The sequence below is a fragment of the Pimephales promelas genome, chromosome 5 (genome assembly GCF_988280905.1).
Source record: "Pimephales promelas chromosome 5, fPimPro1.hap1.1, whole genome shotgun sequence".
Classification (NCBI taxonomy): Eukaryota; Metazoa; Chordata; class Actinopteri; order Cypriniformes; family Leuciscidae; genus Pimephales; species Pimephales promelas.
Window position 1 is genome coordinate 7,242,095 of NC_142773.1, and position 15,802 is coordinate 7,257,896.

Genomic DNA, 15,802 nt, shown 5'->3' on the forward strand with positions numbered 1-15,802 from the left:
AGTAACCATTGTGGTGATCAGTGTTTGCTTTAGTTGGGCTCTTGGTCCCAATTCTTCTTACTTTAACTTTTCTTTGGCTGTTGTAACTGTAAAAAGGGCCACGAAATCGACCTAAATAGCGGAATTCGATTCGTGGTGAAGGTTTCAAGCGCGTTCCGTCTTTTCCAAGCAAAGTGTTTTTTAATTAAATGCAATACATTTAATCTTATGTATTAACTCGTTTCATCTGACTCCATAAAATGAAAAGGGTTTATCAATGATATCTGTGCATCATTAAATATGTTAATGCTTGACTATTACTTTTAACTTAATGAAAATAAAGTCAAAGTCTGTTAGAATAGCCAAATATAACAATTTATTATGTCAGGTAAATGTATCATTAGAATTCCACAAGATAATCAGAGCAAACCATTAAATGTTTCAAAGAACAAAGGACTTTACCCAACATATTACATGAGCTGAGCCTAGACACAACATCACGGGCCGATCTGAATACAGAAAGGCAGCCTCGAACTCTTGTTACATCTCCCTTTATAATCAGACCTCACCTGATATGTATATCACCAGGATATAATGGAAAGTTACTGAATCTCCCCCAACATGTTTATCGGGGGCAGACCATTTGCTTGGTTGTAATTTGCATTCAGACAACAAGGCAGAAGGTGTTAACTCAAAGACCACACTCCTTTGTGTGACAGTGATTCCTAAACTTCTTAAAAACCTTATTACCTTTTTTTATTACTTTGGGAATGAGACATTATTACCAGTCACCCTGAGACCATCAAAATGATTCTAAACAATCCTTAAAGATTATCAGATTCACATTAAAACCATATTCTTGTGTGAGTTTTCAGTATCATTGACTGAGAGAGTGAAAGAGAGAAGATGCAGATAAGATGTTCAGAGAATAGGGGGTAGGGTGTCAAATGTTAATTTGCAAGCAATGCCTTTTGTCTTTAGAGGCCACTGGTCAGATATTTTCTCTTTAACCAGTTTTTCCAGTCTTATAGATTCACTCCTTGACCCCATGGGTCAGATTCAGACACTTAAGGGGTCACAGAGTAAGACGTTTGGTGTAATCCTTGGTGTAATTCAACAATTGTCTCTTGGCAATGTTGGCCTCTGTAGAAGCTCAGAGGGCTTTGTTCACCTGCACAACACCTGTTCTCATCAGGTGTATGTAGCTTGAGTCCAGCAGGTGGACGAGGCTTTCAGGCTTTTCTTCTGGTGATGTGAGCAAAGTTCATAGAGTCAATCTGGACCTCTTGACTCTTTCAGTTGGCGTGTCGTTCCTTCATGAAGACACTCATGTTTTCCTGGCACCTTCCCCATAACGATAATCTGTCCCTTCTCAACCAATCCTGTCACCTCCAGCGGTGCGGTTGTCTGGACAGACCTCAGTGGGTGAATGGGCTCTCTGTGAGACGTCTGAAAAGCATCTTAAATGTCCGCTTCACGATTGAAACACGTATGAACTTGAACTCAAGAAGAAATGCATGGAAACGCATAATACAATTTGTTGTATTATGCGTTTCCATGCATTTCTTCTTGAGTTCAAGTTCATACGTGTTTCATACGTGTTTCAAAATCAAGTCATGTTCAATGTAAAATATCATGTCAAGTGTGCTCATATTTTTCTCAGGGTATTGAATGGTAAGGATGTCTCATTAAATATCCAATTCTTAAATATATATATTTTTTGGTCTGAATTATAAAAAGGAAATGCAGCAAGAGGTCAGAGTATTCAAAATAATCAAATAGATTCTATGATAAAAAGTCATGTAATAAAAACAATACAATTCATTTCATGTAATAAAAGCAATCGATGTTCAATAAATGAATATGTATATAATAATCAGTGTTTGTTAAGGAATCTTCCAATGCAAGCCACTTATGCAATTCTAGGAAGTGACTTGAAATATGCTTAAATGTATTCAAGGATGGAGATTGTTCATTCCTTGCAACAGGTTTGAGAGTGTGTGTTTGTGTGAGGGTGTGAGTGCATCTGTGTGTGTGTGTGTGTGTGTGTTTGTTTGTGTGAGTTTTAGTGTTTGTGTGAGAGAAAGAGGGAGAAAGTGTGTGCGTGTGTTTGTGTGTTGTTGTTGGCCAAGTCACAGTCAATGACAAGGTTGAATTGAGAATTCTGTAGTTGATTGAAGCGCTCATGCTTCAGATCTATTTATGATGTTACTGTTATTAGTGGTATGTTGAGAAATCAGGGGCCCTCTGATTTTTCAACCACCCTAACAACAATCAGAAAGTTTAAACATCATGAAATTTAATGGCAAGTCTGCCACTGTTTTTTTGATGCATTGCATTGATTTGTGACTGTAGCCATGAATATGTGTTCCAGTGTTTTTCCATGAGTTTGCAGGGTGTGGTGAATAGCGTGTGCTATGTCATGGGATCAGCTTGCCATCCTTATGTGTGTGAATCTATCCGGATCTGTGAGTGTGAAGATGCACAATAGATCTTTAGTGAAGTGACACTATCGGACTCTATGTCATCTTCATCTTATGATGTGTAGTGTTCAGTCTGGATAGATTTGATCTATTCTGGGTGATGATGCTGTGAGTGTGTAGTGTTGGAGGGATGTGTTCGGTCAGTGTTCATGTCTAGGAGATGGGTGGAATCTATTGTATAACAATTGTGTTGCAAATTTTGGTTCCAGTTCTAAGCTGGGAGGCCATCTAATGTAGTGATGTGCTATTGTGAGATGTAAAGGCCTCTTGAATTGTCTTTTCACCCATCTCCCGAATCTCAGGTTATGTTCTAACAATCGTGAAGATCGGCCGTCCCGGCGTCCGTCCTCAGAGGAATTGTAGAAGTTAACCTGACAGAAACAAATGCAGAGAGAACCACAGTTAATTTTGATGTTTTCAGCAGTTTCAAATTCAGACATGTGGACACATTCGTTTGCTTGCTCCATTATCATGTCCATTGCAATTTTAATTCCAGCTGTCACATGAAACCGAGTTTCATTGACCAGGTCTGAAATATTGCTGTTGTTGGTTCAGTGTGCGACACCTAACACTGCTCTTGCAGTCAGCCTTCACAGTCTGCTCTCAGCATTAGAGATCCCAGTCTTCGGGTTTTAAACTTCAAATTGCTTTCATTTCAGCCAGATCTGTGGGCATGAATTATTTCATGGTGCCATTCACACATTTGGTTAGTGGTGGTCTCTCGTTACCTCTGATGTTTAGTTCACACCCTCCTTGTAAATTTTCTTCCTTGGTCAGCTGTGCCACACCACACTTCAGTGAGTGTTTTCCGCCCTTTTGGCACTGGGTATTGGTCAACGAAATCGAATTGTAAGGATTAATTTCACACTTCTCCAATTAATGCCTGCTTGGCGATTAAAATATAATGTATATAAAAATGTAAGAATATGAATGAAATTATTATTTCTGGTCTCTGGAAATTTTTTTTTTTTACAGATTTGTTAAATTTAGATGTTAAACTATTCAGCTATTTGCTATTGAGCTGCTACCCGACTAGCAAATGACGCTAATAGCTGAAGGCCTTGAGTGACCAAAGTTGTTAGCTCAGTGAGAGGTTTAGATGCATTTGAGCTTTGGTTCCTGGCAGGGCACTGGTTTGTGTCAGAGTGTGGTTGTCTGCGTTTTTTGAAATAGGGAGGAGGTCTGCCTCTGTCCAACGACCAGCACATTTCCTCTGTATGACCTGTTTTGTGACAGGAATTACAGAATCTGCTCAGTTTTCCACCGTGTGGCTTTCTGAATTCTCCTGCAAATGGAGGATTTTAATGACATTCTAATACAGCTATCTCACCATGTATTTGTTAGAGAGAGGTTGTGCGGCATAACCCATCAAACTGACAGGTTTATTGCCCCCCATAAAAATAAGCCCCGCCCCTTTTACCCCTCCCACCCCTCCCGCTTATGAACTGTACGTACACCGTGGGAAATTCCCACGGTCTCCCCTCCTCTTACCACCCACCACCACCCCTCACCACCACCTCCACTTCTGGACTGGTCACGTGATCGGGGGAAAAATTTCCCCACGAACCGGACCCCGATCCATCCGACCCGGTACCGAACTGGACACCTGTTACGGAGGGGTCGTGTCACTACCCCCTCACCACTTCAGGGTGATCGCACGATCCCCACGATAGTGAAAAAACAATACATTTTCAAACTTTAAGGACGACATAAAACAAAGATAGGTTTAGTGATTTTTATTAAAAGAAAAATCTTTTACACAGACTTGAAGTTGTACAAACTATAACAAATACAATAACGTTGTAATAGTGTTCTATTAAAAAAGTTTTTCTAAAATACATCTTTAGTGTTTCATTAAAAATGCACGGCTTCATATATATTTTATGTTAAAACAGTTTAAAAATTGTGTTAAAAAGTCAAAGATCGACCATTTTACAGAAAAAGTCAAGCAAAGGGGTTTTTCATTACAGAAAACTGTTTTTTCTAAACCATTTATTTTTAAAAAAGACACGTTTTACAAAACAATGTTTTAAAATCCGTTTTTAGTCAATTTATATCATTAAGACACGGCAGGAGTCTTTACCTTTACACGCTATTTAGTAAATTGCTCCGTTTTATATAAAACATCTGTTTCGCTCTTTTCACAATTACGCGTTTAAAAGTATTAAAATATTGTATAAAGTTAAAATACATGTGTCTTTAGCGTTCATGCATCTGCGGGCATTAAATCGTGTTTTTAAAAACATCTAAAAGCGTATGTATTAAACTTATATCAAGTAAATAGTTATGTTTTCTTAATAAAACATATAAAACCGGTTGTTCAATATCAAACAAATAGACCTGTTTCTATCATACATTTTAAAAAAGTATTACTTTTCACATAACATGTATAATGTTTAAATCTATTAACCCATTTATAGATACAGTGCAAGCCTTTAACGTTACATCCAATGCATTTTAAAATAAGACGGGTGTTTTAGAGTCTTCAATAACAAAAAAATAAAAGTATTTGAGCAAAAGTTTTACAATTACATGTCGTTTAAAAGTATTAAAATACACGTCTCTTTACTGTTTTATACATCTGTAAATGTTAAAACCTTTAAAACAGTTTAAAAATTTATTCATATGTGAAAAAGTCAAAGACCGGTCATTTTACAGAAAAAGTCAAACAAGTTTTTCATTGCAGACTTACGTTTTATCCTGTTTAAAAAATCCAACAGCATCCAAAACTTTTAGAGATATTCCAAAAGTCCTCCGATTCAAACTTGTGTAAATGTAATCCCGGGAGCCCCACGAAACACGTCCATCCATCTCGACAGGGAGAAACCATACTGACTGTTTGGATGTGTGCATGGAACCACACGCAGACTCCTCCCACGACACTCCCACATCACGTGACCCCAGTGCACGCGGGATCCATACGTACAGCACGTCCACCCCCAACGTCATACGGCGGACTGTTTTAAAAAACGTCCGTTCAGGACGGAGCATGAAACTTAAATGAGAGAATTAACGCCTTGCAATGAGGCGCGCTAACCACGCCTCCTCACACGCCCCGTAGAAGACGCACGTGCGGCGGATTGGTCCACGCTCTATTCACGCCCCGTAGAAGACGCATTCACGAAGCATTGGTCCTCGCTTCATAGAGGCGCAGGTAAACTCCTCCCATACTCTGACAGACGCTGTTTTTAAAAAACCAGAAGCTAAATACTCGCTTTTGTGGCATATAAAACCGATTGTTTTATATCAAACAAATATACCTATTCTTAGTTTGCCTGTGGTATATTTTATGTTAAAAGTTATATTTTAAAATGTTTACCTCAGTGTTTTAAACATGCCATTACAGTCAGACCTGAGGTCTCACATAGTTTTTATATACTTTATTTGATTCTACATTACATGTCGATTTCATTCGGAATCAAAAAACTTTGAATAATCCAACTGGTTAAAACAAAACCAGAGTACATTGTTATGGATTAATTAGAGTTCTAAGGGGTGCAACATGAACAACAGCTGATAAAGGTAGCAATTAGCAATTGATTTGACTTTATTCACCTGACTGCTATATTATTGGTGTGAACTGTAGATCATCTTTATATTCAATAATAATGTATTCTAACTCCAAACTACATATCATCTGAAATCTCGCTAAGTCGCTATCTCTAGTTTTAATATTTGATGATTACTTTTATTAGTTTGATTGTTTTTATTAATTTGACTGATTTGTATTACCGGCATGGTTTGTTGTTAAACATTACCCATCAGCTATTACTATTATCAGAGACCATTACACGTAATAAGAGGACCTTCACATTGCACAACAGATCAATCGTGAAAAGTTTCAGACTTGTGTACAATAAGCGAGTACTCCAACCAGATTATACGACCTTGCCTTACAGGTTTTAACAATAGTTTGAAAATGTGTGAAACAGGTGTTTTTGACTGCAGACTGCAACACCCATTTTCGGCTGTTATTAGTGGTCCAAGCAATAGCGGGAAGACTTTTTTTGTAAAGACTCTAATGTATAATTCGGACAAAATGTGTTCTGTGAAGTTTGATAATTATGTGTACATTTATACATGCTGGCAGCCTTTATATGATGAGCTGTTACATGCTTTTGATATTAAATTCATTGAAAACATCCCAAAGAAATTGGATGATGATTCATTATTCCCACCTGGTAAAAGATCCCTATTAATTTTGGACGACGTTATGGGCCAAGCAGCGTCCAATTCTGAAGTCGAGAAAATTTTTACGCAATACATCCATCATAAAAATATGAGTTGTTTGCTACTGATACAGAATCTATTTTTCCAGGGTAAATCTACCAGAACAATAGGACTTAATACAAATTATTTAATAATATTTAAAAACCCCCGAGATAAGCAACAGATAGGTGTTTTGGGTCGTCAGATGTTTCCCGGTAATACAAAGTTTTTTATTGAAGCTTACCAGGATGCAACTAGTCTTCCTTTCAGCTACCTACTAATAGATTATAAAACACAGACTCCTGAAAGATTTCGACTCAGAACAGATTTACTGTCTGACTACCCTGTGGTCTACGTCCAGAAGGGAGTTTAAAATGAGTTCGAGACTTTCCAGAAATCTTTACCTTTTAAAGTTATTATACAAGAGCTCGCCCAAACAACGGGGGGTTATTTTGCATTCAGCCCCTGACGAACTCATACTGGCTCTGTGTGAAGTGGCCCTCAATATTCTTCACGGCAAGATCCCTCTAACTGCAAAACAGCTCGGATCTTTAAAAAGGAGAAAGACCGAAATAAAATACGTTGCTGATAAAAAGATCAATATTGCAAGAAAAAGACGTATGATTAACCAAAAAGGTGGCTTTTTACTACCTCTCCTAAGCATAGCCTTACCTTTCATAACTAGCCTGATAACTAGAAACTGAATCTGAAGAGAAAAAATGCAGCATACTGAAAAATTGTATCTTGTACCAAAGCATCAATTGGATAGACTAAGGAATGCGCCGCCACGTGAAAATATCAATACGTCCGTGGAGGAAAACCTGGATTCATCTATAAGGGAGATATTACAGAGACATGACCTGGGTCCGCATGAAAAAGTAAAACTATACACACAAATGTTACAGAGATTTCTGTCTGTGTCAAAGCACAACGATGTGGAGAGCAACGCTTTAACGTTAACAGTGCCGAGTCAGGATGGCGAAAATGAAGAAGCACCCGTCACTGAAGACGTAATCGTATCAGAGGTGCTAAACAACGTCCCTCAGAGAAGCTTGAAAAATGTAAAATACATTTTGGATAAAATGTCTAAGGCCAAACAGTTGTCTTCATGGACAGACGCCGGTGAATTTGTTTATAAAGGGAAAATCATTGCAGGATCTCATATGCTTGATCTGTTGAAAAGCGTAACAATGCCTCAAACGATACATGACAAACGTAGACCGACAGGATGGAATGAATTTCTCGAAGCGTTTTCCTCTTTAAACATACCTCACTCAACTATAAGTAACCATCATGTTAAATGCTTGATTGATTCACTTAAAAGAAAAACAACAGGGAATAGTTTTGAAGATGTACCGAGAAGGTCTTTGAAAAAACGAAGACATCGTAACACACCACCACGTCCCTCTTCAGACACATCTGATAAGTCACCTAAATTAGATGCAAAACAATGGCTAGATTTTTAAGAATTATTTGCATCGATATAATTGGAGATGTTTATCTGTTTTACAAATATTATTGAATGTAAATTTGTGTATATCATAATTATGTAAGTGTATTTTTAAGTTGTATACTAATGTCTGATACCAATAAAGAAAAAGAAAATGTTTAATCTGTTTTACAATTTTATTTATTCATCACACACATAAACAATACATCACATTAATACGTCTGAAATGTTTTACCGGACTGTACACACTGAATGCATTTAAATGTTTTACCATTACAGAGACTAGGTTTCAATTTTTTCACAAAGAGAGAGACCATGACATCATTTTTTAACAAATCATTATGGTAAATTTTTATAATATTCTCATATTCATAACCTCTTGATATATAATACAGAAAAAACACACAATGTTGTCCGCAGGTATCAGAAGTATAATCTTGAACTTGTTTGCCCGAGTACTGAACGACCGTAGAATTGTTTTTTAGAAAGTTATGAAAAGATGCAGGAAAGCAATCTGCATCCGGTGCGTTACCAAAGCTGTCAAAAAAACAGGCGACGCCATCTCGACGTATGTATATGGCAATCCAGTGTTCCCCCGGTTCGTCTGAAGATTGTGTATTCGAAATTAGCATGCAAGGGGTATCCTTTAAAGGGTCTTCGGGTAGGTAATCGCACGGTAGTACACCTAAAAAATTTGTGTTACAGGAAATTTTATCCATCAGTCCCGTCAGTTGCACGGTATTCATTACAGCTGTATTCAGTAGTGCTCTGCGAACACCTGTCTCCGATTTGATATCTCTATAATAGAGTCAAAGACTGAATATATTAAAATGTTAATTGGTTGTGCGAGGGGTACTCTGAAGCGTGCTTCTAATCTAATATTTCCTGATCTAATCAATGAAACGTGTTGACCACATTCCTCGTCGGGTGTCAGATTAAAGGCATAGAGAGTGTATCCGTGTAGGAAATCTTCACGATCTATGATCATAGACTGATTCTTTAGATGCCGACCCGTGGCTGTCACTAGTTGATAAAACTCTCTCACGGCAGACCCGTTATTATATTCTGGTTGAAAGGGACGCGAAGGGACCTGGGTCCCGTCACAGGTCAGACTCAAATATTCAAGGTCAAAATGTTTAAAGGCAAAAGGATTCCTGTCATAAGCACCAGAAAAGGCGGTGTTTTCCGTCATGGCCAAAATGATGGATTTCGGTAGCGGCCCGAGGAAGAGATTTTCATGGTTAGATACACGTGCTCCTGCCGGTACGGAGAAATTTTTCACACAGACTCTATCTATGGGATATTTAGCTGTGGTCGAGAGAAGAGCTTGCGCATGTCCCAAACGCACTGCAGGGGATACGGTGACTCTTTTCACAAAAAGTGAAGCCGACAGTATATTAAGCTTATAATTGATGGCGTCACTACGTATCAGACAGAACTCGTCTTTCGCACGAGTTAACCGAATCCGTATATCCACTCCGTTCAATAATAATTTAGACTGAAAGAAGATGTCGCTGTGAATTGGAGCTAGTAGTTCTACAACACTACTGGCATTTGTGAACGCTGCTCTCTTTGTTAATCCCGCGTTCGCCCCTCCAGGATCCGTAGCATCTATGTGAGCCGAAGAATCTTTGTAGAATAAACCCGCTGAAAAGTTACTCTCGAGAGTGTCTTTTCCATAATTAACGAGGGCCTCAAAGAGACACCTGTAGGGATGCGTATTACTACTGTTACTGACGAGCCGGTCAGCTAAAGAGACGTCAACCTGTGAGAAAATCGTCGATCCAGGGTAATTAATTAAGGCCACAGGCGCTCCGTCAGGAATGTCATTTCCGTTCGGTAGGGTTATTTTGACGCGCGTATATAGGAGCGTGTTATTCAGATCTGTGTAATCTTCACCGGCCCCCGCTATAAAGAATTCGATGGGTGATGCGTCTGTTAAAGCTGACACGGGGCTTATCTCCACATACATATTTTTTTCAATAGCTGTTTGTGTCAAAGGGACCGTAAACAGATCCAGCTCTGATTTAATGCACTCATCAGACATACAGTGTAGCAGAGACATTTTTAGAAAATAGTGATACCCCGTCTTTTTAAATCTGCAGATCTTTTCACCCGTTTCGTGCTAGTTCTTCGCTTGCTTTTTGTAACTGAGCGTGTTTTGCTAGAACGCCTGGTCTTCTTTACAGCAAGGACACGCCCTCTTCTCATACGGGTACCCGGTGGTTTACGTGACATCACCATCAGACCATGGCCTTCCTGTCCATTTTCATCATTATTATTATAAGACTTTGTTAGAGCACTGGTGACAACATCACTCATTATGTTTTTAGCGGCTGACTTTAGATGTGGTTTTGCTATACTGATCCCCCTTCTAAAAAAAGGCATTGCCATTCGAAAAAGGCCTTTAAAAAGACCACCGATTCCTGAAGCAAAACCGGACCCGTACATAACTCCGCCCCCTGCGTAACCCGGAAGGCCGTTACCTGCCTGAGCCCTGTAGTATGATATGTAGCGTTCGGGATCCACTTTGTACGGTGCGTGATGAGCCATTTTAAAACGGTTGGTGTTTCACAGGTCTAAAATGTAGTTTGGTAACAACCTTTCCGTAGGTGAAACGTAAGTCCTGGTTTAAATCGTCTTTTACATCAACAGAGATCTCTGAGATGCAGCTCTTATTAACACGTACGTAATGAGCTTTGTCGTATCTGACACTGACTGTTTTGTTAGTCTCACCATCTATATATACAGTTGCTAATAAAGGTACATAGGCATCCCCAACCGCTTGATAGTCGATTATGTCCGTGTATACATATAGCGTGTAGAATCCGGCATTTATATCAGCCTGGAATGGCGCATATGTGATGTGCGTGTCTTGATGTTCATCCGAACTGTTTAGAGTTTCTATAGAAACCCCTGGTTTTAAACCTAGGATGATCGCTAGTTTGCCATAAAATGTCAACGAAGTCCCTGGGGGCGCTTTGAGAAATACCTTATTCTTTATACGGTCGTAGGCGAGACGTACCCTCTGGGGGAGAGTGACATTTATATCCCTGAGCAAAATGGGTACATCCTCAAAATACCCGCATTTTAACGTATTCCGAATCGTTGATAATTTTAGAGCATTCTGAAACGCATCGCCTCTTACATCGCTCAGTTCGTGGTTATTCTGTAGTAGACGTTGATCACAGACAATAATAAAAACAGAGTCATCCTCATTAAATGTATACCACGTCAATGGATATTCAAATTCAACCAATGCCACCTCCCACAGACCTTTTAAATTTATACTTCTAGCCAATCTAGTTCTGTAATTAGATATTTTGTTATCAGGGTAGATGTTCATCGAAGCGTTGCACGGAAGCGTGACGTAGAATCCTTCCTCGGCCATGGTAATTATTTAATGACGTCTGTCATGAATTCACTAAGGCTTTAACGGACCCTGTAGATCCATCACCTCTTTTTCAGCTATCCAACTGTTAAATTTGGAGGGCCAACCCCACCATTTGACTAGGACGTACGTGACTTTTCCACGTTTTTGTTTATGCAAAATCTTCTCAATCTTAAATGTTTTATCATCACTAACAATAATTTTCTGTAGTTCTTCCTCATAAAAACATCCATTGATGATTTCACCATCTAAGTCTTGTAACCGGTATACGGGAGGGACACGTGGAATGCATGCGGTTATGGTGAAGTATTCCTCCGTATAATTCTGCTCATACCCCTTAGTAAATATGCCTCGGACTTTAGAGACTCTAACAACGTCCCCTACAGAGTATTTAAAGACGGGTGTCTCTTTACGTATTTTACCGTATAAATTATTAAACACTACCGTCTCATTTTCTTTATGAACGTCCAGGGGGCGCATTTTGATGGATTTGTGATAACTACAATTATAACCCTCTGTCAGGTCTTGCAGTATATCGCAGTAACGTTTGGAGTTTACAGCCGTTAAAAACTTCCACATCCGTCCTTTTAGAGTTCTATTAAACCTCTCGACTACACACGCTTTTAAATCGGTTGCTGTGGCAAAATGATGTATGCCATATTTTTTCATCAGTAGTTGAAAATGTTTATTGAAAAACTCTGCCCCCTTATCTATTTGCAACTTTATCGGTACGCGTCCTTCTTTCAAGATAGATTCGAAAGCTTTAGTCACCTCCAGACCCGTTTTATTTTTCAATGCACGTGTCCATGAGTACTTGCTGAACACATCGATAACTGTAAGAATAAATTTAATATTATCGTTCTCTTTTGAGTATGCGGTCATATCGACCAAGTCAGCCTGGAATTGATGATCCTTACCGTATACGACTACACGGTTCCGTTTATAATTTATTGGTGCAGTCTTGTGTATATACGTCCTGTTTGGACAACCATTCGTTAATATCCTTATCATTTAATTTTACGCCGTATTCCTGTAACACAGCCTGTTTTAATCTGTCCTTACCGCCAAAAGCTCCGGGGCTTGAGGGGTTATAGTAAACTTTTTTCATTAGCTCTGACATGTTACTATCTCTGTCACTCTTCATAAAATAATGACCCGTTGTCTTGATGTCACACAGATTTTTATTTCAGATATCTACACGGATCATCCGAACATCAAAATAAAATTTACACACATTTCAAAATTTTTCTCCAACATGTATTCAACTAAAATATCAATCATTTTACAAACATCGGGGTATTCATTCCTTGACAATTTACAAACATCAGTCACATACGTACAAAGACATAATATATTTCCTATTCTAAGAGATTCCTTGCATTCAGGCATCAGTTCAAGAATGTTGTTGATAGTCGTGCAAGGTATGTGTTTGACGGACATGTTTATCATATTATTCCATTGATTTGATATCCCTCTTACAGCGTTCATCTGATTCGATAAATTTGTCAGACGTTTATCAACCATAGTAACGTTATCACCTGTTGCATGATTATCATCGATAATCTTGTACAGCAAGTTTGATATCACACGTTTTACATATGATTTAAAGAAATGTTTGGCTATCCAGGAGGTGCAGCAGTTTCCCATCTTCAAACTGAGGTAGAATCAAGGTTTTCAGCATCAACGTGTTTCCAGTTGTCAACAGCGTTGTATACGATCTGTTCACAGCTTTCGTCGACTAGCTTCTGCCTGATAGATGCCAGATGCTCCACAATGTACATCTCATCTTTGAGCTCAAACAAAATGGTCTCCACAGCTCCCTGAATTCTTTGCAGGTGTGGGGTAGCCCCGTACAGATTCAAAGCCTGAGCTAAGATAGTTTTCAGCTCAGGTTTGAGGAGTTTCAGACTGATTTCGTCAAAACAATTGTAAAAATAATATGGTGTAGGCTCAAACAGGCACGAATGTCTTGTTTGGGATGGATGGTCTACGGTACATCCGGCGCAATCCTTCTTCATTTGCTTATCAATCAGATATTCCAGTATGATGGTAACGACTGCTTTAATAATCCTGTGGCCGGTATCACCAAGGCACCCGTCCAACTCGTCACTAGGCGTGGTGCCAGGAGTCTCGGCTGCAATAGTAGCAGTAGCAGCAGCAGTGGCAGCAGCGACGGCACAAACGTCAGCACCGTAGCTCGTGAGGAATGCGAGATTGTGAAATCCAAGTTCCGTACAAAATTTATTTAGCCAGTCGTTGCTTTGGTGGGGGTATCCGTTTGTACCATATCCATCAACAGATCCGGGAGGGGAGAATGGTGAGATGATATCCTCTTGAGACATAGTGCGAGTATGAGCTGGACTGGCGGAATCCGAAGGCATTATTATTTGTAGAGCGTGGGTGGTGCTATATGCACGCCCCTCCTAGTGGGTGTACACCATTCCGGGTGAAACAACTTCACTTTAATACCCTCGTATCTGTCAAAAGCGTCGCACCATTGGAAAAGTTTGTGTATTTCAGAAAAAATACCATTCAAATTCGCGATATCTTTCCATTGAAAGATGAATTTTAAATCATAAAATCGTAGATGTTCGCTCTCTTTGATAGGCCACGAGCATCCATCTCCATCCTTTCCGAAATCACTGGATAGAATGTAAATGTAGTCCTCGTCATACTTATTGATGTGGTCCGCAAGCAACCTGTATCTTGTCCCAAAACTCAGGCCCGACCATTCACCTATAAATAGCGGCTCACTTCCACCATCTTGCAAGTCCCTCCACACTTTCGTATAAAATAAAATCCAGTCTCTCTCGGTAAACAATAAATCAGGGTCTTCTGTCATATTCGTTGTAAACCGTTCGTCCCCGTCCACATTACTCAGACGGACTTCACGGTTATGTTTGTCGAAATTGTAAATGCATGCACGTCCATCTGATAGCTGAAATGAATATTCCACACGGCCCAATGGCTCGTGAAGAAACTTCGTTAATGATGGTCCTCGTTTTTTCCTAGGCGTTAGAGTCAGATCCGCCATAGCCTCATCAATGTTTCTTTCAGGAGTCTTGGGTTCGGGTGCAGTAACGTAAAATCCAAATGAGGGCACGTCGCGTTTGTGGCTAGTTTGAACGGCTCTGGTTTGAACGGCCGCTGCCGAGGTATGGGAGGAGTTTACGTATGTGTGTGTGTGTGTGTGTGTGTGTGTGTGTGTGTGTGTATGTGTGGTCCAATCTGTCGAACGTTCAGGGGCGTGAATAGAGCGTGGACCAATGCTTCTTTATATAAAATGGAGCAAAGATGTTTTATATAAAACGGAGCAATTTACTAAATAGCGTGTAAAGGTAAAGACTCCTGCTGCGTCTTAATGATATAAATTGACTAAAAACGGATTTTAAACATTGTTTTGTAAACGTATGTCTTTTTAAAAAATAAATGGTTTAGAAAAACAGTTTTCTGTAATGAAAACCCCCCTTGTTTGACTTTTTCTGTAAAATGGTCGATCTTTGACTTTTTAATGCAATTTTTAAACTGTTTTAACATAAAATATATATGAAGCCGTGCATTTTTAATGAAACACTAAAGAGGTATTTTAGAAAACTTTTTTAATAGAACACTAAAATATATTACAACGTTATTGTATTTGTTATAGTTTGTACAACTTCAAGTCTGTGTAAAAGATTTTTCCTTTTAATAAAATCACTATCTTTGTTTTATGTCGTCCTTAAAGTTTGAAAATGTATTGTTTTTCACCATCGTGGGGAAAATTTCCCCGTTCGCGTGATCACCCTGAAGTGGAGAGGGGATGGTGACGCACATACGAATAGGTATATTTGTTTGATATAAAACAATCGGTTTTATATGCCGCAAAAACGAGTATTGAGCTTCTGGTTTTTTAAAAACAACCTCTGTCAGAGTATGGGAGGAGTTTACCTGCGCCTCTATGAAGCGAGGACCAATGCTTCGTGAATGCGTCTTCTACGGGGCGTGAATAGAGCGTGGACCAATCCGCCGCACGTGCGTCTTCTACGGGGCGTGTGAGGAGGCGTGGTTAGCGCGCCTCATTGCAAGGCGTTAATTCTCTCATTTAAGTTTCATGCTCCGTCCTGAACGGACGTTTTTTAAAACAGTCCGCCGTATGACGTTGGGGGTGGACGTGCTGTACGTATGGATACCGCGTGCACTGGGGTCACGTGATGTGGGAGTGTCGTGGGAGGAGTCTGCGTGTGGTTCCATGCACACATCCAAACAGTCAGTATGGTTTCTCCCTGTCGAGATGGATGGACGTGTTTCGTG

The 15,802-nt window shown here is 39.4% G+C and overlaps 1 long non-coding RNA gene across 1 annotated transcript in view; it reads right to left on the reverse strand.

The window, feature by feature from the left end:
• Positions 1–328: 328 nt before the first annotated feature.
• Positions 329–15,802, reverse strand: part of LOC148981338 (uncharacterized) — a 28,087-nt gene continuing 12,613 nt past the window's right edge. Inside the window, exon 3 of the long non-coding RNA XR_016168457.1 lies at positions 329–2,833. This is a non-coding gene — a long non-coding RNA (uncharacterized LOC148981338). The remainder of the gene's footprint in view (positions 2,834–15,802) is intronic.